The sequence below is a fragment of the Schistocerca piceifrons genome, chromosome X (assembly GCF_021461385.2).
Source record: "Schistocerca piceifrons isolate TAMUIC-IGC-003096 chromosome X, iqSchPice1.1, whole genome shotgun sequence".
Classification (NCBI taxonomy): domain Eukaryota; kingdom Metazoa; phylum Arthropoda; class Insecta; order Orthoptera; family Acrididae; genus Schistocerca; species Schistocerca piceifrons.
In genome coordinates, this window is record NC_060149.1 from 596973265 (window position 1) to 596999345 (window position 26081).

The window sequence follows — 26081 nt, forward strand, 5'->3', positions numbered from 1 at the left end:
AAGAATGTAGGTCTCCTGGACAGTTTTCACGTAAGAGAATCTGTCTTTTAAACGGCGAATACGTTGCAGACCGACCTGCTCCGTTTGTAGGTCACAGGGACGCTTTCAACTGAAAAGGTAAACGGTCTCAAAAAACAGCTCAGAAACAGATGAAAGATTTTCAGAATCCTCAAACGGTTAGAAAGCTATTACTGGACTTCTGTCAACGCCAGGAACAGTTGTCTAAAATTGACATCGCTATAATGCCAGTGACCTTAGGGAAATGGATGTTGTTACGCTTCAGAAGTTGTCCCTTCCACAATACGATTTTCTTTTTATGCTTGCACTTTCGCCATGAAATCAGAAATAATTTGCTTCTTTCTGGCAATATCTTACTGAGGGTGGTTTTGGGTCAACTCTATTGAAAATGAAATGTCTGTATTCCATTGCATATCTTCTAATTTTGGTTCGTGCTTTCCGTTTGCTTGCAGAAAAACTGCATAGCTGATCTGACTTAACCAACGCAGTTTACAGTAATGTATAATGCTCCATACTCTTCGTCAAATTCCGTCACCAACTTTTGCAACAAACGAGGTAACAATGCGTGCGACTTCAGAAAATTTACAATTCCCCCTACCAAGACCATCACATGTGTCATGCCTGTGTATTTAACACAAGGTACTCCTTCATGCACAGAACAATGAATTCCATACAACCTTTTGTCCATCATTGTAATTTTTATCTCTTCCATTATCGACTAAATTTTTAAATTGTTTCTGCATGGTGTTGTAATGCTGTTTCACAGCACATTGGTGGTACTGCCGATTATGTATCTACATAATGCATACTGTGAGTCCTCACTCTTCTCTTCTGTGATACCCATTCATTTTTAAGGGACTGCGACGATAGATCCTAGACTTTCCCTTTTTGCACAAGCAGCGTTGAGATCTGTGACCTTTCTACCTTCCATTAGGATGTCATCTTGATCTCTTAATCGTCTCTTTGAACCCTTGATCCACCTATCATCGATTTATGGGCTGCCCACCTCCATTAAATTTGCACTACAATCGTAATAACTTCATTTACAGTTTGTCCCCTGATCCATCAGTTCCTTAACGGTTTTCGAACTGACTTCGGCATCTCAGTGTTATAAAACAAAACTGTGAATACACACTCACTGAAATCGGCGATAAGAACAATGCCGAGTTTTTGCCTCGGCAAATTAATTTATTCAGCGCACCAAATGTTTCAGAATGACTTGTATGCAGGGACAATATCCTACTGGTAGTCATTCCTTATTGCTTAGCGTCACTAGCAGATAAACGGAGATTCCCTCATTGATGATCCATTATTATCTATTGCTTGAGCCTTTGTCCCGCAGTTTGCGCAGGGTCGGCACTGTTACAACCGGATTTGGCATGGTTTATTCGAAGGGGTGGCCAGACGCTCTTCCTGGCGCCACCCTGTAGCCCTGGGACATAATCAGTGTACCACAGCTGTCTGCGTCTAGGATAAATCATGAAATATTGTGAACGTGTTTCAAATGTCTACGAGTCGAGGAACTTAGGCGGGACGTGGGGTATTCACCTAGTGGGATGTAGAAAACCGCCTAAAAACCACTTCCAGGCTCTATACAAGTGTGTCCCAAGCAAAATTGTGAGGGATGGGGTAGACCCATTGTGGTTCGACAACCATGTTAGAAAGCTGTTACGAAAACAAATAGAGCTTTACTGCTAATTTAATCCTCGTCGTTAATCCACTGGACAGATTCGATCTGGGGCCGGCTTGCCTATCTGAGTCTAGGAAGCAGCACATTAGCACTCCTTTTTTTTTCTTTTTTCTTTTTTGGCGCTTCTTCTGAACAGCAAACTAAGTATGCCCCTTCTGTTGTCTTTCGTTTGCAAAATGGCTTGAACAAAATACATATAAATTCCACTGAGAAGGCATTCACATAATTCTTATGGAAACGTAACTGCATCTATAAATTTCTATCCCAGTGTGTGGAAAAACGGAAAGAAGCAAACTCATGATTGCTTATATGTACAATTTTCTTCTTCTGGAAGGTAATTAAGTAAAATAGGCTTCTGCTGCTTGATTTGGCATATAATTAACATAATATTGTCTTCTTGTGAAAAGAAAAAGAAAGAAATAAATATTAAATAATAGGTATTTGCCAGTTTCATCATTCTGTTGTATGCTTTCCTCAAAACAAAGTAATATATACACATGGGCTTAACTGGTCTGTGCTGATGAGCTTCTCTGTTTACTTGCTATTTCGAAACCTCCTCCTGCTACGTGAAGTAGAAACTTTAACCAAAAATCGTCTAATATACGAAATGTTTCGTTGTGTAATGTAAATTACTCACTTCTATTGTTTACAGTATGGTGTGGTGCTCAGTTTGTAAGACGTTGTGGTCTCCTGACGGTCATTGCTTACATATCCCGCCCTCACAATCATATTCCGCACATCAAGACGCTTCATTGGAACCCAAACTCGATAAGATAAAGTCAGTGTTGTATAAACTCAAGTAAACAATATGCAAATATCAAGTAAGCGTACCGTGGTTGAAATACTCGAGGCAGGCGTACACACATACATTCCAGACATGACGATCACAGGAGCTTTTAGTTCGAGAGAGGCAGACTGCACGCCAGGAGGCTGGTCCCTTCACAGGATGACTCAACCTATCTATCTCGGTGCGCAAGCGCCCATAGAGCAGACAGGACAACCCCGTGTTCGGCTTAAAAGCAAATTCCGCTAAATTGTGTGGGAGCACCCAGCCTAAGCATTATTTACAACATAACATGCAGTTTCAGAGATTTTCACAGGGAGACAGCAAACGCCAAATGTCGATGCTACAGATTTCCGGATTGGTCACCTTAAACGAAACGTCATTCTCCCGTTTTAGAAGAGCAATGCTGATTGGCAGACGATATTCCTGACACCTTGAGATGAAGGAGTAATGGAAGAGACTGAAAGATATACCCCTTCACGTCTGGCATGGAGAGGGGGCGTTCTGTTGTCGCTCTTACAGCAAGAATACGTAACGGGAGCGCGTGTGCTTGTACGTGTACTCAAAGAGCGAGGAACAAGTCTCTACTCAGTACGTCACTGGGAGAGCACCTCTGTCGAGGGCGAATTGGAGTGTGACTCTATATTGAGTCCTTGCGATTAAGCGTTGTTCACCGTGTTGGCCGCTACTCTTATTGTGCGGTGTGAACGGACAGAGTTATAGTTAAACGCCTGCGAGCGAATTTTTGAGTGGCATCGCAGTCGACTGGTTATCTGACCGGTGTACCACGCCAATAGTTAGACTAGGGGCGAATAAGAGTCCTTGACTTCATCAAGGTGTAAGGAGAGTTTGATTGGCGAAGGTCAATCCAGATAGAACGAGAGTTATCTTATTTGTCAGCAGCGAGTGGCACAGACAGCAGTCATCGCAGCTTATGGTATTGTGCACTACAGCTCTTGTGAGCCCCATATTTCCTCCACAACAGTACACTCCACGGCATTTCACACACGACAGCCTCAACCGTACCTAGCAACATTCTAACGGATTATTCAAGTTGAGTAGGTGAGGCTCTCAGCCATTCTGCCTAGTCAATAACAATCCTAAACTTTGTATAGAAATTTCATTAGCGAATCGTATCCTTGAGAGGTAGCTTCACATTCTGAAAAGAACCCAGAAATAACTTGTTCAATTCATAACTAAAAGTGCCATTGTGATTTCTCAGAATTTTTGCAAAATAAATAATAATTTTCGTTAGATTCATGTTTTTCTTACACTAACTAGCACTACTCCAGTACCCAAGTATTTTGTGAATTTTTGTGTCATTTCCTTACAGTGGAGGACTCCAGAAGATATTTATTGCTGAAAGTTTTTCAGGCATTTCTCTTTAGAACTTTAGGAGCGTCTGTCTGACTTCTGTAGTAGTGTGGGCGGTGGAAATTGCATCTTGCAGGAGCCACAGGGTGAAGGGTACATCTCAGATTAATCCATTGCGCTGAATGACAGAATAGCATCCACACGCTCACAAGTTGTAAGATATACTCAGAAGTCTTCCCTATTGCCTGATTCTTTTGTTAGGTTGTAATTCACCGTTTGACCTTTCAACCAGTTGATTGCGTTTCGTTTTGTTTTAGGGTAAGGTATACTGTCAGGGTTTAAAAATTCAGCAGACATAACGGCGTTTGGCGTGGTTCTGCTGATGCTCTCTGTCTTTTGTCTTATGTAGAGCCATATGTCTTCTACCTTATCACACAAGGTATTTGGTATATTACATAATGTACACAGCAGTGACTCTGCCAATCGAATAGAGTGAAGTTTAGAGTTCGTCGTAATTGTCCTGTTGACAGCAAAGTACCAGGTCGACTTGACATACGTTTGCAGGTTCCGGCAGTGAATATTTTCCCATATTGTTTCCCAGTTATAACAAGGATACTTTTTTCTACATCGTTTCTGGGTTTGTCTTTCATCAAGTTATTGTAAAGTTCTTTCATTTTCATGATGTCTTTTTCAGGGACCCTTGCCTGTATGTAGTTGTATTTCAGTAAAAAGTATTTCAAGTGGTATAATCCGTTGGGTATGTGTTGGACATTTATAGGTACCCTTACGTCGGCAGGAGCTATTTCGTTTAATAAATGTGCAGCAAGGGTACCACTTGGTTCTTTCCACTGTTTGTATGTGGTAGAAAGGTATAAGGCTTGCTCTTTTTTGCTGACATCGGTGAGATTTAACCCATCACATTTCGTAGGGAGCATCAGAGTGTCATATTTGACTTTGAAAATACGTCCGCGGCTCAAAAAATGTCCTAGTGCAGACGCGATACTTGTAGACAAAGTCGCAGTTGGTGGCAGAACTTGTAATTAACTTTGGAAGTGATGTATACATTTAATTAAGTTTGGAAGTGATGTATACATTTTCCACTCTTACTTTCTGAAGTTCATCGATTTTCCTAATACTATGTGCTTGTACAGAGGCACGTATGCTGTTAAGTAATTTTCGATAATTCGCAGGAATAGTGTGCTTGATATTTCTTTTAAAATCTGTGCAGAGACAGTTCATGCTTACAAGCTCATGTAACAGATCCTTCGTTTGTGTACCAATGCCACGGCCGATGTTGAAAATCCCCGACTTTGTTCTATTATGTTTTGCACCAGATGCCTTTCATATTCTGTTACTACACTCCTGGAAATTGAAATAAGAACACCGTGAATTCATTGTCCCAGGAAGGGGAAACTTTATTGACACATTCCTGGGGTCAGATACATCACATGATCACACTGACAGAACCACAGGCACATAGACACAGGCAACAGAGCATGGTTGACTAGACATTAAGGATTCAAAGTGCTGTATGATTGCCTCTTTACTCTCTCTTTGCTTCATCAGCTTCCTTCCATCATCAGTTGTTATTTCAGATAATATCTTGCGAGACGACTTTTGCTTTCACGAATGACATGACAAATGGAAGTTACCTCGTGCTGTGCTATATTCTGGGCACGCGACCTTATTTGGTAGCCTTCCAGCTGTTTATGCCGAAGTGCCAAAATTTTTGCTTTAATTTTATTAATTCTTTCGTAGCTGCCCACAACTTTTTCATCGCACTTGAACAAATCCCTTAGACAGTTAAAGTTGAATTCTATAGTGGATTTGTACCAAAAGTTTTTGTCTTTTGAGTAATTTATAAAAAACCTCCGTATTTTCGGTTTATCATGTTTCAGCCACAAGTCAGTGCCAGAGTTGTACGAGAGAAATTTGCTTTCACACTCTCTCCATACTTTGTAAAATGCCTCCTGACAAACATGGTCTTTCAGATGTGAGACGTTGAGCTTCCATGTGCCTCTATCTCGGTAGGTCGCTTGTTGCACTGTGCATATGCTCCCATGAGTCTATTAGCCTTAAGTCATTATCTGTACGTTCAAATTCAGTACACTTGTTGAAATTGGGAGTTTGGTCTTTGGCATGCAAAACACAGTTAAAATCTCCTCCCAGTTCCAAACAGAGGGACAACTTCTTCTTTAAGTAACTCCGCTCTGCGGTGCCTGTTGCTGGACCCTGAAGGGGAATATACGTTAATGAGTCGTATCTTGTTTATTGTGGCCGCTATGCCTTTACTGTTTGGTAGTTTTACCACATCTTGGACTACTATGCCCTCCTTTGTGAACAGAGCTGTGCCCATTTCCGTTCCATGCCCTGGGTTTGTTATGGCGTTGAAGCCAGGTACGTTGTCAAGCTCAATGTCTGTCATTTCTTGTAAAAGGATAATGTCACTGTCAGAAGCATATATAAAATCTTTTAAGTTCTGTAATTTAAAGGAACTATGAATCTTATTAAGGTTTACTGTAGCAAACTTGTATGCTTGTATGTCAGACATTGTTCGTTCTACTTGATCAAATTAAAAAAAATAAAAAAAGCATTCTTCCGTTTTATCTCGCAAGTGCCAGCTTTAAAACGCATTTTAATAATATTCACTGGTAGCAAACTTTTCAGTGGTGTGTCCTTGTTCTATAAAAAGCCCGTCCACGGAGACGTCTTCGTTGAAGAAATCAGCCTCGTTTGGGGCTGGCGTACAGTCTGTTTTAGTTTCGGAAACTTCTTTCATTTATTCATCGCTTTCGTGTTCCCAGCTGATTGACGTTGTCGTCGTGGGTGGGACGAGTAAATCTTCAGGAGAGTGGCTCGCTTCTTGGGGGTGGTTGGATGCTTTCTTAGTTAGCTTTCCTTGGATGTCTCGTTTTTCCAGCGCAGAAGAGTACCGCTCCTCAGAAACTGGTGTCGCTTTCGTGTTGCTATCGATCTTAAGCTACTACCTATTTCTTTCGCTTTTTTGTCGTAGTATGGGAGCTGTCTCCTCTGCACCTTGCGCGCCAGCCTGCGTTTCTTATTTTTCTTTGGAGAATTGCCTCTCGACGGACTTTCTTCAGTATCCAAGTTAGTTTCGCTTTCCTGCAAGGAGTTTCGGCCTTCAGCTCCGGCGGATCAGCTTCCTTTACTGTTGCAGGTGCATGTATCAGTGGAACTTCAACTGTCTTTGTAGACTGGCGGGACTCTTGTAGGTCGTCAGCTATGATGGCACTGACGTCCATCGGGATTTCAGTGTCTGGAATCCATGTATTTGCACATGATTGAGGGACTGAGGAAGTAGTCGGCCGTGCGTGTGACACGGCGGCACAAGTTCCAGGCAGTGTTGTCATTGCCGATGGCCTGGCGGCCTCGCCGACCGGAAGCTGTGCCACGTGCCGCTGTATACGTTCTGCGCGAACATGCCCAGGCTTGTTACAGGCCGCACAGGTTCGCGGTTGGTCGTCATAAATTACAATCCCTCTACACCCGCAGAGATTGATGTACGACGTGATGTGCTTTTGTAACTCTACTCGAAGCTGCCGTACTCCGATCATAGCGAGTATCAAAAGTAAGTTTCAATGTATCTTTCCGACTTGGTTGGGCCATCACTGCATACTACTCATTACTTCTCGAAGTATTTTATAAACAGAGCTATAAGCTGCAACAAGCGCAAGACTTACCACGCGGAAGCACAGACGGCGCAGCGCACACCACACTACGTCCTACTTCCACGCCGGCCGCCGGCGAACTACTCTCGCCTAACCTGACGGGTTATTGATGATCCATTACTGGCTCTGAGCACTATGGGACTTAACTTCTAAGGTCATCAGTCCCCTAGAACTTAGAACTACTTAAACCTAACTAACCTAAGGACATCACACACATCCATGCCCGAGGCAGGATTCGCGGTCGCGCGGTTCCAGACTGTAGCGCCTTTAACCGCTTGGCCACCCCGGCCGGCGATCCATTACTAACAACTTTTTATTGTGGTGTTTGCATCTTAGTACATAGGGTCTCTCTGGCCACTGCCTGTGGGCACCCGTTCTACAATAGCTGTAAAGTTCGAAAACATGCAACTCTATTCATCGAATATCAGCCCCGTCTTTGGCTATTCCTGACGTTAACTGCTGACAACAACTTACGATCTCTACTAAGTAAGGCTGCGGTCGACACACTTCCCGCTCATCTCAGTGGATGAGAATATACAAGGAGAAGAAAAATTCGCGCACTCGGACTTCACAGCACGATTCCTCACATAATAGCAATACAAAAGTGTCTGTCACAAAGTCCGCAGCTCGTGGTCGTGCGGTAGCGTTCTCGCTTCCTACGCCCGGGTTCCCGGGTTCGATTCCCGGCGGGGTCAGGGATTTTCTCTGCCTCGTGATGACTGGGTGTTGTGTGCTGTCCCTAGGTTAGTTAGGTTTAAGTAGTTCTAAGTTCTAGGGGACTGATGAACATAGATGTTAAGTCCCATAGTGCTCAGAGTTATTTAAACCACTTTTTGTCTGACACAAAATTTCGCCTTGCACATGTTTCCGGCAGTAAATGGACGTTAAAGACTAGCAGTCTGGCAACACTGTAATCACATATACTGTAGCTACCTGTCAGCAAACGGGAGCACTACTGTGCAGTTGGTACAGTGGGTAACGTTTTGGGTTAGCATGCAGGAGGTCAAGGGTTCAATTTTCGGTCGAAGCGTATTTGGTTTTATTTGCTAAATGTAGTCTACGTGGTACGGTATTCGTTTCTTAATCGTCATACAGCTATAATAACGGGTCTTCTACAAAACATTTGCACGAACACAGAAATGGAAGAACAATAGTTTTCACTGGTCAGTTTTTAAATTGTTTCAAGCCACTACATCTTCTAGATTCCAAACACGTTTTTTGCGTGCTCTTCCCCAATGGTCCCATCGATTAGTACCCACTATTATTCTTGCCATGTTCAAGTCATGCTGGCCTGACGTCACCAGTAAGGCCAACAACGTGTTTTGCAAGTAGCTTCCACACATGTACCATGTAAATTTTGGATTCATATGGCTTAAGAAACGGTGTATACTACAGTACTATATGGTGGACTAAAATTAGCAAATAAAAGCAAACATGCCTCGATCTAGAATCGAACCCTCCCCCTCCTGTATGTCAACTTAAAACACTATCCATTGCACTAGTTCCACATCACTACTCCTGTCTGCTGATAGAAGTAATTACTGAACATGTGATTAGAGTGTTGCCAGGTTGAAATACTTAATGTCCATTTACTGCCAGAAATATGCGCATGACGATATTTTGAGAAAGACATTTTTGTATTCCTAGTATGTGAGGAATCGTGCAGCAAAGTCCGAATGAGCGACTTTTTCTTCATCCCGTACATGAAACAGAAAAGCACAAAGTTTCATCTGATGCAATTCTAACTGTTCCATTTCTCCTAGCACCTACCGTAACTCTCCTTTAGGAGTAATATGTCAGTCAGAAAATGCATGTAATTATCGAATTATACACTAAGAGCTCTACTCGTTGAAATCGAAAAACAGGAGATTATCTCCTCTTAACTGTTTCCACTGGATGCCAGGTCCAGCGACAATCCTTCTAAGGTAGTGATTAACGAAATTATTAGGTTGGCACGTAGATTCGTAGTGTTTATTTTTTATTTTGCATGTTTGTTATCCGGTTTCTATGAGTTTATTTTTCTGTTGACATTTTTCATTTCTAGTTCACTGTTGTTTGAGTTTAAATATTGTCATTCTGTCATTTGGAGACAGTAAGTGAAATTGTGGCCGCTAGAAAATTGACTGGCAAGTGGAGAAATCGTAACATTTCAGACACTTTCTTCTCTTTGAGTTCAATGGAGGAGTGACAGCAACGGAAACAACCAAAAACATTTACGTCGTCTGTAGGAATAATGCCCTTGGACAGAGCACGTAAAAAAATGGTATCTTTGTTTCAAGGAGCATCGTTCTGACCTTAGTGACTGTCCACGTTCAGGAAAACATTCGGGGTTTCATGAAAATGTTTTAAAAGCATTCATTCACAATGATCCACTGCAGGGTACTCGAGAGAAAAATCAACGGGAGGCCATCTGTGCATCTCTGCTTGCTCGTCATCAATTGGCTCGGGAACAACACCGACAATTCCTATCCTGTATCGTTACTGGTGACGACAAAAGTTGTCGTTATACTAACGTAAGGGAAAGAAAAGAATGACTTAACCAAACACAGCAGCAACTCCCTGTACAAACACCTACAAGCATCCATAAAACATAATCCGATGCATGAGGTAGAACAGCGACGGTTTGGTGTACTACGAATTGCTTCCCCGAGGTGTAATCATAACTGCTGACATTTATTGTCAACAACTGAGACGGAATCCAAGAATAACGACCAGGAAGACTGCGTGAAGTGATGCTACTCCACGCTAAGGCCCGCCCGCATTCTGCTAGACACAAAAAACGCTGCACATGAGTTAGGCTGGGAAGTCATTCCGCACATACCTTATGCATCTGTTCCTGCTCTCCGGATTTTCAACTTCTCCGCTCTCTGTCTAATAGCTTTCAGGGAACTTCCTATCCGGATGAAAATGCGCTCTTAACACGGCTCGATGGGTTGTTCACCTAAAAACCACGTCATTCCTACAGTCGTGGAATCGGAAAATTACCCCATCATTGGCAGACTATTGTAAATAGTGAAGGAGACTATATTAATGATGACTAAAGTCCCTTTAAGTGTATTTGTTGTACTTATTAAACTTATGGAAAACAGCTACGAAATTAGGTTCCAATCTAATAAATACGTAGTAAGAAAGCTCCCGCCCGTAGCTCTCTGTCGATGATAGCCTCATATACATTTCGTGTAAGGAAATACATTCTCAGGGAGTACATACCTGCCGTTAATCAGATATGAAGATCGATACAAAGCCAAAGTCAGTGATGGTTCAGAGTCACGTTATCGTTAAATCCATTTACAATGTGAATTTTTGCATTAAGCGCTTTTCATAACGAAAGTAACGCTTTTGATTACCCACGTGGAGTTTTGTGCGTACAGAAGTAGGAATTTCCAGTTTAGAGAGCACTTCGGGACGAAGGGGCGGAAGCATTATGCCACAACCGGTTGGGAAGCTGCTGAGAACTATGAAACTGCCGTTACTCACTTCCACAGAGAGCTTAGTCGTCCCGGGAGATTCTAGAGAGATTCAGATGGCGGGAAGTCTCTACACTCTACTGAGATGAGTCATAGAAACGTTTAGCCCTGAACTTTATCCCTTGCTACTTGGCTAAGTCGCAGGAATTTTCTTTTACAGGGAAAAACAAGGAACTTAAAATTTAAGTATCCTGTCCATGTAAGAGTCATTAGAAGCGCTATTAAAGCTAGATGGGACAAGAATACGGCAGGAAATTGTCCGTGTTCCTATTTACGTAAGCATCCCAGTATAGAGCTGGATCACTAAGGAAGAAAGCTTAAATTGCGTTTGTCAGGCCTGCGCATACTGTTAACCCACAGCCTGCTAGCTTGCGAGACAGGTCAGTGAACCAGACGAAAATAAAAATGAATGCCTTCTTCAAGACTGTTCGTATGAGACATCGGTGAGCCTGAGCGTTGATTTTATGCCGTTTTCCACACTGGTCTCAGCATACAAAAGGCTGGTGCTCTAACAATGTCTCTAGAGCACAGTTGGACAAACAGTTACAGTGTGAATACACACCGAACAAATACAATCCACCGACAGGTGGCGCATGCGACTTGTCTCTGTTAGTGAACCTGTATAGAAAAAGACTGCACAACGATAGCTCTCCCGGTTGCTGCGAGCACTGGACGCCATGCTTTTACTAGCATTGTATTTAGCTGGTTGGTTTACAGAGGGAGGGAGGGGGGAGGGACCAACCTGCTAGGTCATCGGTCCCTTGTGCCTATTAAAATAATCACGCAAGAGAAAGAATAAAACAAACGACACTCGTAGCACAAAACAGTTAGAAAGGAAAAAACCACGAGAACCACAGAAGGTCAACAAACACTACAATGAACAAAACAGGACAAGAAAACCGGAGAGAAATGCAAGAAACAGGTAGAAGTGATTAAAACAAGAGAGCAGATGACCGTGGCTGGCCAACCACGAGAGTAAAAGGATAAGCCAGTCACTCTGGAACACATTAAAATATCTAGCTTAAAAGCACTATAGTCGAGGACACAGAGGAACAAACGACAGGTGCTAAAACTTAGATAGAAGGATAAATCCCCTCCCCCATCATGCATAAAAAGTAAAACTAAATCAGCCAATCAGGCGATGTAAGCTAAAATTAACGGTAACGAGTACGGTAACCGAAGATTTCGTTGCAGGGCAGTCAAAGTAGGACAGCGCAACAAAATATGGGCCACTGTCAACCGGGTGCCGCACTGACACGCAAGTGGGTCTTCAAGGCGCAAGACATAGCCGTGGGTCGCCCAAGCGTGGCCAATGCGGAACTGGCAGACAACCACAGGGTCCCTGCGAGAGGCCTGCTTAGAGGACTTCCACACATTCGTAATCTCCTTAATGGCAAACAGTTTGTTGTGCATACCAAGGATATGCCATTCGTCTCCCAAAGCCGAAAAACCTTGCGGCGTAATATTGAATGCAGGTCAATTTCAGGGATGCCCATCTCCACAAGCGGTTTCCGCATAGCGCGTTTGGCCAGCCTGTCATCAAGTTCGTTGCTTGGGATTCCGACGCATCCTGGGGTCCAGACAAACACCACCGAACCATTCGACCGTTCCAGGGCATAGATAGACTCCTGGATGGACGCTACCAAAGGATGACGAGGGTAGCACTGCTCGATAGTTTGGAGGCTGCTCAAGGAGTCAGTGCAGAGAACAAGCGGCTCGTCAGAGCATGAACGGATGTGCTCAAGGGCACGAGATATGGCCACCAGCTCTGCAGTGTATACACGGCAGCCATCTGGCGAAGAGTGCTGTTCAATATGTCCTCTGTGAACAAAGGCAAAACCAACGTGACCATCAGCCATCGAGCCGTCTGTGTAAACCACTTCAAAGCCCTGGGGCTTCTCAAGAATCAAGAGGAAGTGACAGCGGAGAGGCGCGGGATTAACTGACTCCTTAGGGCAATGAGGTGGTTGGGAAAAGGAGATAGTAATTTGGATGCTCAGGAGAGCTACGAATGTATGCAACGTAACTGGCGAACAGTTGCGCACGCCTGATCTGGATGCTCAGGAGAGCTACGAATGTATGCAACGTAACTGGCGAACAGTTGTGCACGCCTGATCTGAAATGGAGGGACTCCAGGCTCCACCAGTACGTTAGTCTCTGGGCTCGTCCTAAAAACTCCTGTCGCTAGTCGAACTCATGGAAGTGTATGTGAACGGACGAGAGTAGGGGTGGTAAAAGGAAGGACTCCAGTTCAAACAGAAGGAATCGAACGCGAATCGCAATTGTAACCCCTGACATGGGCCGCCGATGCGGGAGATGAACCGCCGTGGTTGGGAAAAGGAGATAGTAATTTGGATGCTCAGGAGAGCTACGAATGTTTGCAACGTAACTGGCGAACAGTTGTGCACGCCTGATCTGAAATGGAGGGACTCCAGGCTCCACCAGTACGTTAGTCTCTGGGCTCGTCCTAAAAACTCCTGTCGCTAGTCGAACTCAACAGTGGAGTGGTGCACTGGGTGTACTAACCGCAACGCTGAGGGCGCAGCCGAACCATCCAGACTCCCATAGCCAAGGCGGGATTGAACAAGGGCTTTGCAGAGGTGCAGCAGTGTAGAGCGATTTGCACCCCAGTTGGTGCTGCACAGGTAGTGGAGGGCATTGAGGTTCTATCAGCATTTCCGCTTAAGCTGACGAAGATGGGGAAGCCAAGTTAAGTGAGCGTGAAAACCAATCCTAAGAATCGATATGTCTCCACTACAGTGAGTGGACCGTCATCAAGGTACCTTCTGGTTCCGGATGAACGGTACGACGCCGACAGAAGTGCATGACAAACGACTCTGTGGCAGAAAACCGGAATCCGTGGTGGAATGTGTTATGGTAGTGACACATCAGAATCACAATAGTAAACCGTTGTAGCTGCTACATATTTTATTACAATCAAAAGCATTATAAAATCGCAATCACAATAATACAGGAGACTGCCTTACAAGGCCAGATCACTTGGACAAATAACAAATATATTTCTTTAACCGGAACAAGACCCATAAAAATTGAAATTTGAATATGACTAGGTAAATATACTCAGGTAAGCTTTACATAAATAGCACAAATGTCCATACAATTCCCATGAGAACTCTCATTATTTCCAATCAGCTGAGGAACAGATTAAGCGTAAGAACACAGATCTTTTAAGGTTTGGCTAGCCAACTTTCCTAAACGAAACTATATACAAATGACTAAAATAATTAAGGAGGTGCTTTATTTTTGACCAACCCAATCTTCAAATTTACTTACTCAGTTGATAAATCAACAATATTCTTACAATGATAACAACTAGAACATGACCATATGACAATACCCCTAAAATGAGGTTGCTTCAATATTGCGTGTGAATTAGCGATAGACGCGAGCAGACCAAGGATTCAAATCAATACGAGAGATCCACGAGACAGAAAAGGACATAGAAATGTGCTCAACTTTGCACTGTAATTGAACTTCAGATGCTATAATTCTCCACCGCAAAGATGGAATCACGCAATAGTGGCAACATAACTCAAGATGTAAAGGAGAGAACAGGGCCTTAAGTATCTCTCTGCCCGTGTGGTGCTCTGCACCCAGTGTGCCAGTTATCTGCCAGTTATCTGTAACACAACACACATGATCGGCAGACAATATTCTGAGACATAAACTACACAATCTTATCTAGAGAACAGGTGATCAATATAACTGAATAGAAACAAATTAGCCTCCGTGAGTTACTTGGCCAGTGCCAGCCCTAAAACTTTGATTAATGAGTCCGCTAAATATCATACCCTAAAGTTAAGATGACAAGAATTATCTCGGCTCACATTTACATGCCAAAGTACCAAATGAACTACAGGGTAGATAGAGCACGTATCTCGGCGTGTCTTGAAACGCCACAGCCGGACTTACTCCCTACTCGTTACACTTCTAGCTACGTGTTTAACCACGCTTCATGTCGGTTGGTTAGGTGTAGCCACACTTCCTTAACTGCCGTCAAGATAGTTAGTCACGACACCGAGGTAAGTGATAAACAACTAGTACGCTGGCATATTCAATTAAGCTGCACGCAGCCCACCGAAGGAACTCGGCGACTCCAATTCCATCGGCCGGCGTAGCTTATAACAGACTCGAAGGAGCTTGTCCTCCCGACCTCTAGGAAAACCAAATCACCATGGGCGGTGGATCTGCCCTCACGACTCAACACGCCGTAGCCGCTGGCCTCTGCTCCCTCGTCGTCCGACTCGTCCACTCGCCGTCCTGCCTACGTACAAAGTAACACGTGACTTTCGCTCACCGCCGATCCCGACACACCTCCCCAGCAGCGCCAAAGATGAGCAGCAGACAAATAAGCATCGAAGTCGACTCAAAGATCAAAATGACGATCGATGAAAACTGGTGCCAGAAACGCACCAGCTTGCGTGGGATAGAGCCAGCAGGAAAGGCAAAAGTCGTCTGCATACAGAGAAGGTGAGACGGATGGCCCTACTGCTGCTAAACCGTTAATGGCCACTAAAAATAGAGAGACATTCAATAAGGAGCCATGCTGTACTCCATTCTCCTGGATACGGGTGGAACTATGGGAGGCACCAACTTGGACACGGAAAGTACGGAGCGACAGAAAATTTTGAATAAAAATCGGGAGCGGGCCCTGGAAGCCCCACTCATATAATGTAGCAAAGATATGATGTCTGCAGGTCGTGTCACAATTTTTCTTTAAATCTAAAAAGAAGTCAATAATGTGTTGGCGTCTGGAAAAAGCTGTTCGGAGATTATTAGTGGTAGAGCGGCCTTGGCGGAAACCACCCTGCATGGATCCAGTGAGCTCCGTGACTCCAGGAACCAACACAACCGCCGACCCACCATAGGTTCTAGCAGCTTACAAAGCACGTTGGTAGGGCTGATGGGCCGATAGCTATCTACATCAAGCTGGTTTTAACCAGGTTTAAGCACCGAAACGATGGCCCTCTCTCGTCATCACTCCAGATGCTGTTGAAGATGGCGAGGATATATCACCGGTAGTCCGACGAGAGATGTTTAAATATCTGAGTGCGGATCCGATCTGGCCCAGGAGCTGTGTTGGGGCAATGTGCAGGGCACTAAGGAGCTCCCACTTAGTAAATGGAGCTTTGTATGGGTCCCTGTGGCGTGCAGTGAATATGAAGAGTTTCCATTCCATCCGCTGATTAAGGGTCCGATAGACTGGGGGGTAATTCACCGACGCAGAGGCTCGAGCATAGTTCTCAGCAAAGTGCTCGGCAATTGCGTTTGCGTCTGAAGATATAACGCCGTTGATGTTAATGCCAGGGAGACCTGTCGGGGTCTAGTACCCAAACACACGTCTGATCTTCGTCCAAACTTGTGAAGGCGACGTATTGTGCACAGTGGTTGAGACATACCTCTCTCAACACTCCTGGTTCCGCCTTTTTATGAGCTGGCGAACAGGGGCACGGAGTCGTTTAAAAGCTAATAGGTGCTCCAGGGATGGGTGCCGCTTATGTCGCTGTAGAGCTCGCCTACGCTCTTTAATGGCCTCAGTGATTTCCGGCGACCACCAAGGTACTATTTTTCGCCGGGAGCACCCTAAGGAACAAGAGATCGCATTTTCCGCCGCAGAAACAATCGTTCTGGTTACTTGCTCAACCACCACATCGATGTTACCGTGTGGGTCAGACTCAACGGTGACAGCAGAGGTGAAAGCTTCCCAGTCTGCTTTGTTTAAATCCCATCTGGGTAGGCATCTGGGGGATTGACGCCTACCACACAAGCCAGTGAGGGCTCTCCAGTGGACAGATGGGAGAAGTCCTGGGCTGCAGAGTGATAAATCAGTGGCCGAGGAAGTACCATGAGCCACACTGAATTGTATGGGGGCCGCAGTATTTAAGTGCTGACGTCGAGTTGAGACAGTAAATTTTCAACATCTCTACCTCGGCCAGTAAGCATAGTGCCACCCCACAAGGGGTTATGGGCGTTAAAATCTCCTAAATTTAGGGAGTTGATGAATCAGTGCTGCCAATATGTTAAGGGGTACTGCATCACCTGGAGGAAGATATATGTTGCAAGCTGTTATTTCCTGCGCCATCCTTATCCTGACAGCCACAGCTTCAAGGGGAGTTTGAAGGGGCACAGATTCACTACATACTGAGTTCAGGACATAGACGCAAACTCCACCCGACACTCTACTATATTCACCACGGTTCTTGTAATATCCCCTATAGCTGCAGAGGGCAGGGGTCTGCATTGCCAGGAACGAGATTTCCTGGAGGGCAATGGAGAAAGCAGATGTAAAGCTTAACAGTTGTCATAGCTCAGGCAGGTGGTGGAAAAATCGTCGCAATTCCAGGATGAACTCACAGTGAGGCTGGGAAGGCATGGAGCGATAAAGGAGGCAGTTTACGCCTGAGGGTCACCTGCTGCCACCAACTGAGTATCTGAGCATTCTATATCCATTGTGTCTGAGGGTCCAGCGAGATCTAGGTCCTGCAGCGGACGCCAGACTGGTCAGAGGATGCTGTTTTTATCAAGACCGAGATTGCATTCTGGACACTCCTTCCACCTCCCCAAACTTGTCCTCTAAATGCTCCACAAAAAACTGAGGCTTCATCGACATGAAGGATTCCCCATCAACTCTCATACATATGAGGTACTGGGGCAAATAAGATTCACGGCAATCCTTAGCCTGGCGTTCCTCCCATGGTATGGCCAGGGAGGGGAACCATTTGGGGCCATACTTCCGTGCATTAAATTGAGACTTCGATCGCTTAGAGACAAGTGGTATTCCACCACCAGCAAGTGATGACGTAGTATTCTTAATGGCGTGTCATCCACTCTGATGCCACTCACTCCGACCAGGGGACCTCCGCACAGGTGTCACCCAGCCTCAACAAAGGCCACCTGGCAGAATGACCACTGCCAGGGGTCTCGATACCCCAGGGAGATGGGCATCCACTCCTTGGCATACATGGGGAGTTAACGGCGCAGGCATCAGCAGAGTGATCCCTGTGTAGTCAGGTGTCTACAACCAATAGGGTACATGGCGACCCCAACACAACGGACTGGCTACTGTGCTGGATGTGAGGTGCAAAGAAGTCCATGATCATCGTCGGTGGAGAAAGCGACACTGCACAATGGATGGAGGAAAACGCAACCAGGAAAGTGTCCTCGCCCAACAGATGGAAAATGAGCGGAACTGCAGAACTGCGACAATAAAGAATGCTGAAGGTATCAGTGCATGATGAACGTGATGCGCCATGTAAGCCGCCCTTCCCCAGTTGGGTCGCTCTTCGGAGGAATTTTGGAGAATGGAAGTGAAATCCTACAGGGGACCATCACAGAAGGCCGAAATGTTTGAGACTCCTTTTATTCGCCTCTTAAGACAGGCAGGAATACCTCAGGCCTAATCTAACCCCCAGACCCACAGGGGAGAATTGTATTTGCTTCAATTAAAGTCATGAATGTGAATACCGGCTCTATGGTACATTATTTACGTATGGTAATATTTTGTCTCTCGCAGATATATTGGCTGTTTTTGTAATTTCACTTTACGTAATTTAATAGCGAAGAACACTATACGTCAGGTATGTGGTGATGGTTGGAGAATTAGATTTTCATATCTGCTTTAGTGAGCTTAAATTTGACTAAAGGTGATTTAATGACTGCAACTAGTTGGATTTGCGTAATTACGGACGACAATCTAGAGTCATGACACATTTTTGCCCTCTTGGGTGAAGGGTACAAAGAATATTACTTTCATGTACAGGAAATAAACTCAGACACAATGGACAAAGGTAGTCAACAAGATAACCAACATATAATTCGTATCTGTGAGACGCAAGTATCTTTTAGTACCATACGGTATCAGTAATGTTCAATTAACAATATTTCGTGTGTACATTGATCAAGAACTCGTAAGGGTTTCAGTGTACAATTTTTATGTTGCTAACAGGAGAACAAAATACTCTGAATCTATACTGCTAAAGAGTCGTCACACTGAAATCGCAGCAGTACAGAGATAATCTAAATAGTTTCTCGACTACTGAACAGTCCACTGTAGCTGATTCATACACTATATGATCAAAACTATACGGACACCTGGCTGAAAATGACTCATAAGTTAGGGGCGCCGTTCATCGGCAATGCTGGAATTCAGTATGGTGTACGCACAGTCTTAGCGTTGATGACAGCTGCCACTCTCGCAGACATACGTTCAGTCAGGTGCTGGAAGGTTTCTAGGGGAATGGCAGCCCATTTTTCACAGAGTGCTGCACTGAAGAGAGGTATCGATGACAGTCTGTGAGGCCTGACTCGAAGTCGGCGTTCCAAAACATACCAAAGTTGTTCTATAGGTTTCATGTCAGGATTCTGTGCAGGCCAGTCTATTATAGGCATGTTATTGTCGTGTAACCACTCCGCCACAGACCGTCCATTGTGAACAGGTCCTCTGTCGTGTTGAAACATGCGATCGCCATCCCCAAATCGCTCTTCAACAGTGGGAAGCAAGAAGGTGCTTAAAAATATCAGCGTAGGCCTGTGCTGTGATAGTGCCACGCAAAATAAGGGGTGCAAGCCCCCTCCATGAAAAACACGACCAGGCCATAACACCGCCTCAGAATTTTGCTGTCGGCATTACACACGCTGGCAGATGACGTTCACCGGGCATTTGTCATACCCACAGCGTGCCATCGGATCGCCACATTGTGTGCCGTAATTCGTCACTCCACATAACGTTTTTCCACAGTACAATCGTCCAATGTTTACGATCCTTAGACCAAGCGAGGTGTCGTTTGGCATTTACCGGCTCGACCATGAAATCCAAGTTTTTTCACCTCCCGCCTAACTGTCGTAGTACTTGCAGTGAATCCTGATGCAGTTTGGAATTTCTGTGTGATTCAACTGACGAGGTCGGCCTGTACGCTTTTGTGCTGTACGTGTCCCTTCAACTTTTCGTAATTTCATCAGATTCCACCATTATCGTGGATAAACATGACACTCAATTGCCTCGAGGAAATTTTAATTACAGCATTACCTAACTGACGATTCCTTGATGCTGCATGATATGTTATATCAGCCGATTTCTTCTCTTAGGCAGGTTGCGCCGTAAAATTGAGTTTTGGGCGATTCGATAGAGCACCTCCTAATTATTTACACATTCATATAAATTTATTGGAAACAAAATACAGTATAAAAGCTATAATGTAACTGAAAATCATTTTCTGCTTCCTGAAATAATACAGACATCTTTGACAATTAACATGAGAGTTTATGCTCTCAAAGAGCACCAATGTACGTGGTATAAATAATCTTTCCGGAACCAATTGTTTTAGCGTTAGATGTTTCTAGATTCCAGCCAGTTAAAGTGGTGACTGATTCTACTAGATGAATTCGCTGCAGATAAATGTTTGTCTAGTTCAACAACCGCGTGCAGACGTATGACACAAATGACACCCAGTCACCTGACCACGTTCGAAGTCCGTGAGTTCCGCGGATCGCCCCATTCTGCTCTCTCACGATGTCTAATGACTACTGAGGTCGCAGATATGGACTACCTGGCAGCACAACACATCTAATATGGGGGTGTCCGGATATTTTTGATCACATAGTGTAACTAATGCTATCTTGCAAAATTGCATAATGCCCTTCCTTAGTGTTTCTATATGCTTATTAAGAATTGTTAAATTTGTGAATCTATACTCCCGTGGGTTTATATTTGCTACTTTTGCCCTGCATCCATGTGCATCAGTATTTTCGTATTTTGGTGATTCAAATGATATCACAATTTGCAGAAGTGTCTGAAAGATCTGAACTGCTGTTAGCCAGATTTGCATGCAGATTGTAAGTCCTCTAGAGACTCTGCAGTATAGTCGTGTCACTACACAAACCCGTTACCTTACTCAAGCTGCAGATCGCACCAGGGATGGTAAAAGCATTGCAATCAGGGGTCGGGTCATAACCGTTCATCCTCTGGAATGAACTAGATCTTTCCATCATTCACGACTCTCCTTTCCCGTACAATAAGAAATGAACGGAAGGTGCCTTACGTTTCTAATTCAGTTCACTGTACTTCTATTTTTATCTGATTTGATCCTGTTATTAAAGAAAATAGAACGAGGATTAATAAAGTTCCGTTAGATAATTTTAAGATTTGAAATTCTGGAAAAAAGGTCGACGTTTCGTCTTCAGTAAAAATTGGAAATACTGCAATAAAGTTTCGAAGATTTCTTGTCAGGTCGAGAAACTATAAAAATGAAACTCATCCCTGTTGTTGATTTTGTTGTTAAGGTCTTCAGTCCGAAGACTAGCTTGATGTGACTATCCACGCTAGTGTATCCTCTGCAAGACTCTTCACTTCTGCATAGCTACTCCATCCTAAATCCCTTGGAACCCGCTTACCATAGTTGAGCCTTGGTCTCCTTCTACAACTTTTAACCCCACCCCTCCCCCTCAAATTTCGGCCCATTACGTAATTAACTACGATAATGATGGAAACTGAAGATGCGAAATAAAATTTGAACCCGGCTCTCCTTGCTTACTAGGCAGAAATGCTAGCCATTACACGAGCGCAGCACTACAGCAATTATTACTGCACCGACTACCCAAGTCCAGTGCTCTCTCCACCACGAACTATGGATCACCTTCACCTGAGGTACAGGATTTCCTCATTATGTCCAACGCTGTGGTGATATCCCAATGGCGGAGAGCCTCAGCAGTAGTGACGATCTAAGAAGGGGAAAATAAGCTGAAGACGTGAATTGAAGTTTGTGTTGAGGAGGGCACTGGACTAGGGTAGTCCGTGCAACAATGTTAGCTGCAGTGCTGCGATGGTATAATGGCAAGCATCTCTACAAGAAGATCTAGGTTAAAGTCCCGTCCGTAGCACAACTTTTCGTTAATTTCTTCAGATTCCATCATTATTGCGGATGAAGATGAGACTCAATTTTCTCGAGGAAATTTTAATTACAACATTACTTAACTGACGATTCCTTGAAGCTGCATGATATGTCATATCTGCCGATTTCTTCTCTTAGGCAGGTTGCGCCGTAAAATTGGGTTTTGGGCGAGGCGATAGAGCACCTCCTAATTATTTACACATTCATATAAATTTATTGGAAACAAAATATAATGTAACTGAAAATCATTTTCTGCTTCCTAAAATAATCTACAGACGTCTTTGACAATTAACATGAGAATCTATGCTCTCAAAGAGCACCAAAGTACGTGGTAACATCTAACCAAAATAATGAAGAGAGGTTAACTTAGAAATTCAGCCAGTATAGTCTGGGGACATTAGTCTGACTGAAGAGATATCACGTATGGAGTTCCCCAAGGCTCAATTCTAGTTCCACTATTGTTCACCATTTATGTGTATAAGATGGTGGGTAGGAATTACCAACTCACATCTGTGATTATTTTGAAAAATAAACAAAAAAATAACAAACGTCGTTCATAAATGTTCATCATGTGGCCATATATAAAAACTATGTTGCTATGTATATGTAAAATGACTCATTTCACGTCATTATGATTTATCGTGCAAATGAGACATGGAATATGAAACTAACTAATTTTGAAAGTTTGTCCGATTCTATGGCAGATATTCTAAAACTGATATTTTATTTCATGTTAATAGCCCTTATCTAGATTGAAATATTTTCTGCAGTGTCTTTCTTGTAACTGGACATATTTTATAAGGTACGACTGGTATTGCATATTCTCAGTGATTCTAATATTACGTATACTTGTCTACCAGTCAGAAGTAAGGCCTCTGTAGTGGTCAAATTATTTTTCATTTTAACAAATAAATCATGATTCAAACAGGATATCAGAAAAGTTGATAACTTTTGCCGAGTTTGTAAATTATAATTTTGGGAATATTTATGAATTTTTTAAACACAGGATCTTAAACTGTAGTTGAAGGGTGGTACATTTTGCGAGTTTTAAAAGTCGTTTGTCTAATGGCATTCTTTTATTTAATGTTATCTGCTTCATAACATTAGGAAATTTTCGTACGGATGTTTGCAAACAGAATGTCCTCAGGGGCATGCTTGTCAAGAAAGGAAATAAATCAAGAAACAGATGACAATGACTGGCTATAATCACTTTGAATTTCTGGTAGGAGATCTTCATCTAGCTGGCAACACACGTCAGTGTGTAAAATTAGTGACAAACGATTTCCCGAATTTCTGCAGAAGAATCATCCGTTGTGGTGATCTTGATCGTAACTCACACAGTTCCGGAGATCAGGACAGAAATGAAAGAGGTGCTACTCCGACGTGGTGCGTCCGCAGGTGGTGGATAGGGTAGGGGTTGGGGGGGGGGGGGGGTTCTCACTGGCTTGCCAGCGGACTTGAGCGAAATAAAATAGCTCTCGACGTCCCAAACACAAACCCTCTGGATTATCACACCAGTTGTATCTCGAGCAATCTTCAAAAAGGTACACCACTCCAGCCTTACAAATTTTGTGGACTATGAGTGATAACGAAAACAAATTACCCCAGGGAGTAAAATCGCTCGACCTCAGGTCGCAAGCAGGCATTCCGGATTCTAGGGAGCCTGCACTTTCTGCTCTTGTTTTATCGAAAGAACCTGAAAAACTCAAATTCAAGAGGAAATACAATATAGGAACACTGAACAGTAACTCATTGATCGAAACAGGAAAACATCAAGAACGGTCTCAAGCACTTGAACACCATAATATCCTAATTCTGGCACTACAAGATACTCGCTATACTGATGAAAATTCTTTTGAAACGGGGAATTACAGAATTTATAAAGGAAAACCAGCAGAGTATATCTTTGAAAAATGCCCTCTACTAGGTACACTTTTATTGTGAGAAGAAATATAACGGAGTCCGTAACAAACTTCAGCTCTACGTCCAACAGCGTCCAAGCACTGACGATCAAATGTAAAAACAAAATGTATACGGTAGTGAATGCTTATGCCCCAACAAATATTGACAATAAAAAAAATCCGAACAAAGTACAGACTTTCTGGGAAGAAATAGAAGACACTATTCAGAAGATTCCAAAGGAAAATGTCATCATTCTGATCGCGGATTTCAATGCACAGCTCGGCAAGGAGAAGAAATACAAAAACATCATTGGAGAATACGCAGCACATAAGAGGACAGACAACAATGGAATAAGACTTGTGGAAGTCTGCCAAATCTTCAACCTCAAAATTATGACTACAAACTTCAAGAAACATCTCAAGAAGATGAAGAATTGGAAAGTACCAAATCAACACCTCGGAGAGTTCCAAAGTGACCACACAGGCATTTCCAGAAGAGAATTTAAGACAATTCAAAATATTAAGGTATAGAAAGGAGCCAAAATAGATACGGATTACTATCTTGTTATGTCTAAAATTAAATTCATCCCAAACTCAGGAATAAATAATAATAAACAAATGAGAAAGCATTTTGAAACCAGGAATATTGAGGCAGACATTCAAAATTATTTCAAATCAAAATTGCAAGGTGAGACATGGGACGAAATGAAGTCTCAAACAATGAAAGCTGCAGGAGAATCTCTTCCAACCAAAACTAAACACAAGAATATCTGGTAGAATGAAAAGTGCAATGAAGCTTTGGAAAACAGACAAAAGCATGGCAAAAATTTAAATCGAATCCGACACAAAACAACCTGAAAAGTTTCAGAGAAGGCATAAAAATAGCCTCCTACAATATCAGAAACGAAAAGACACTGTATGAAAAACTATCCCTTCAACAAATACAGGTGTACTTCACTCAAAAGAAATCCAGAGACTATTACCAACCTTCCAAAAGACACCTGAAAGATTACGAACTACCCAATTTAAATTTTCGTGACAAATCAGGGAAATTAGGTACAAATGACCAAGAAAACTGCAACATCTTAGTATACTACTTCGAAGATCTTCTCAACTGAGCGCCTCCAGAGAAACCGTAATTCAAAACTCTAGAAGAAAGCCCTGCAGAATCACATCCACCAACTCTAAATGAAGTTCGGCAAGCTATAAAATCCCTCAAGAACCACATACCTTCTGCTGATGATGGAATCACAGCTGAATTTTTAAACTGGGTGAGGAAAAAGTAGCACTACACCTCGGTACAATTATTAAGGAAATTTGGAGAATTGAGAAGGTCCCACAAGATTGGAGGACGGCACTTATACATCCACTTCACAAAAAGGGTGACTGCCGGCTGGTGTGGCCGAGCGGTTCTAGGCGCTTCAGTCTGGAACCGCGCGACCGCTACGGTAGCAGTTTCGATTCCTGCCTCGGGCATGGATGTGTGTGATGTGTTTAGGGTAGTTAGGTTTAACTAGTTCTAAGTTCTAGGCGACCGATAACCCCAGATGTTAAGTCCCATAGTGCTCAGAGCCCCAAAAAGGGTGACTGACCAGATGTGAACAATTACAGGGGGATTTCCCTTCTATCCTTTCCGTACAAAGTCCTTTCAAAGATATTACTAAATAGGACTGAACCAGTTCACGATGCACAGATAGGAGAATACCAGGGTGGATTTAGAAAAGGGAGGAGCTGTTCGGAACAAATGATTAACCTTAAAAACATAATTAGAACACTTGCTGGTCAACCACATGTTACGACGTTTATTGATTTTAGAAAAGCGTATTACTGCATAGACAGAGAAAGCCTCATAAGAACTCTGGAGGAATTTGGAATTGACAGAGAAACTAGAGAGATAGAAAAATGCAAACACTGACAGATACCAAGTCCATAGTAAAATTTCGAAGCAAGATTTCTGAACCTTTTAAAATCGAAACGGGTATGAGACAAGGGGATGGACTCTCCCCAGTTCTATTCAACATCACTTTGGAAAAGATTATGAGGGAGACATTGGAGGAATACACACAACAAAAAGTAAAGGGAATTTCTTTTGGAGGATTAGTTAAAGGTCTTACGATACATGCACCAGCTTTTGCAGATGATATTGCTCTCCTATCGACAAATATAGCAGATGCAATTTAAAAAATAGATATCTTAGCAAAGAATGCAGCTAAATTTGGTTTACAGATATCACAAGAAAAACTAAATTCATGTCTAACAAATATAAGGAAATCAAAGAATTGCACACAATTATTAGCTGTACCGAAAGGGT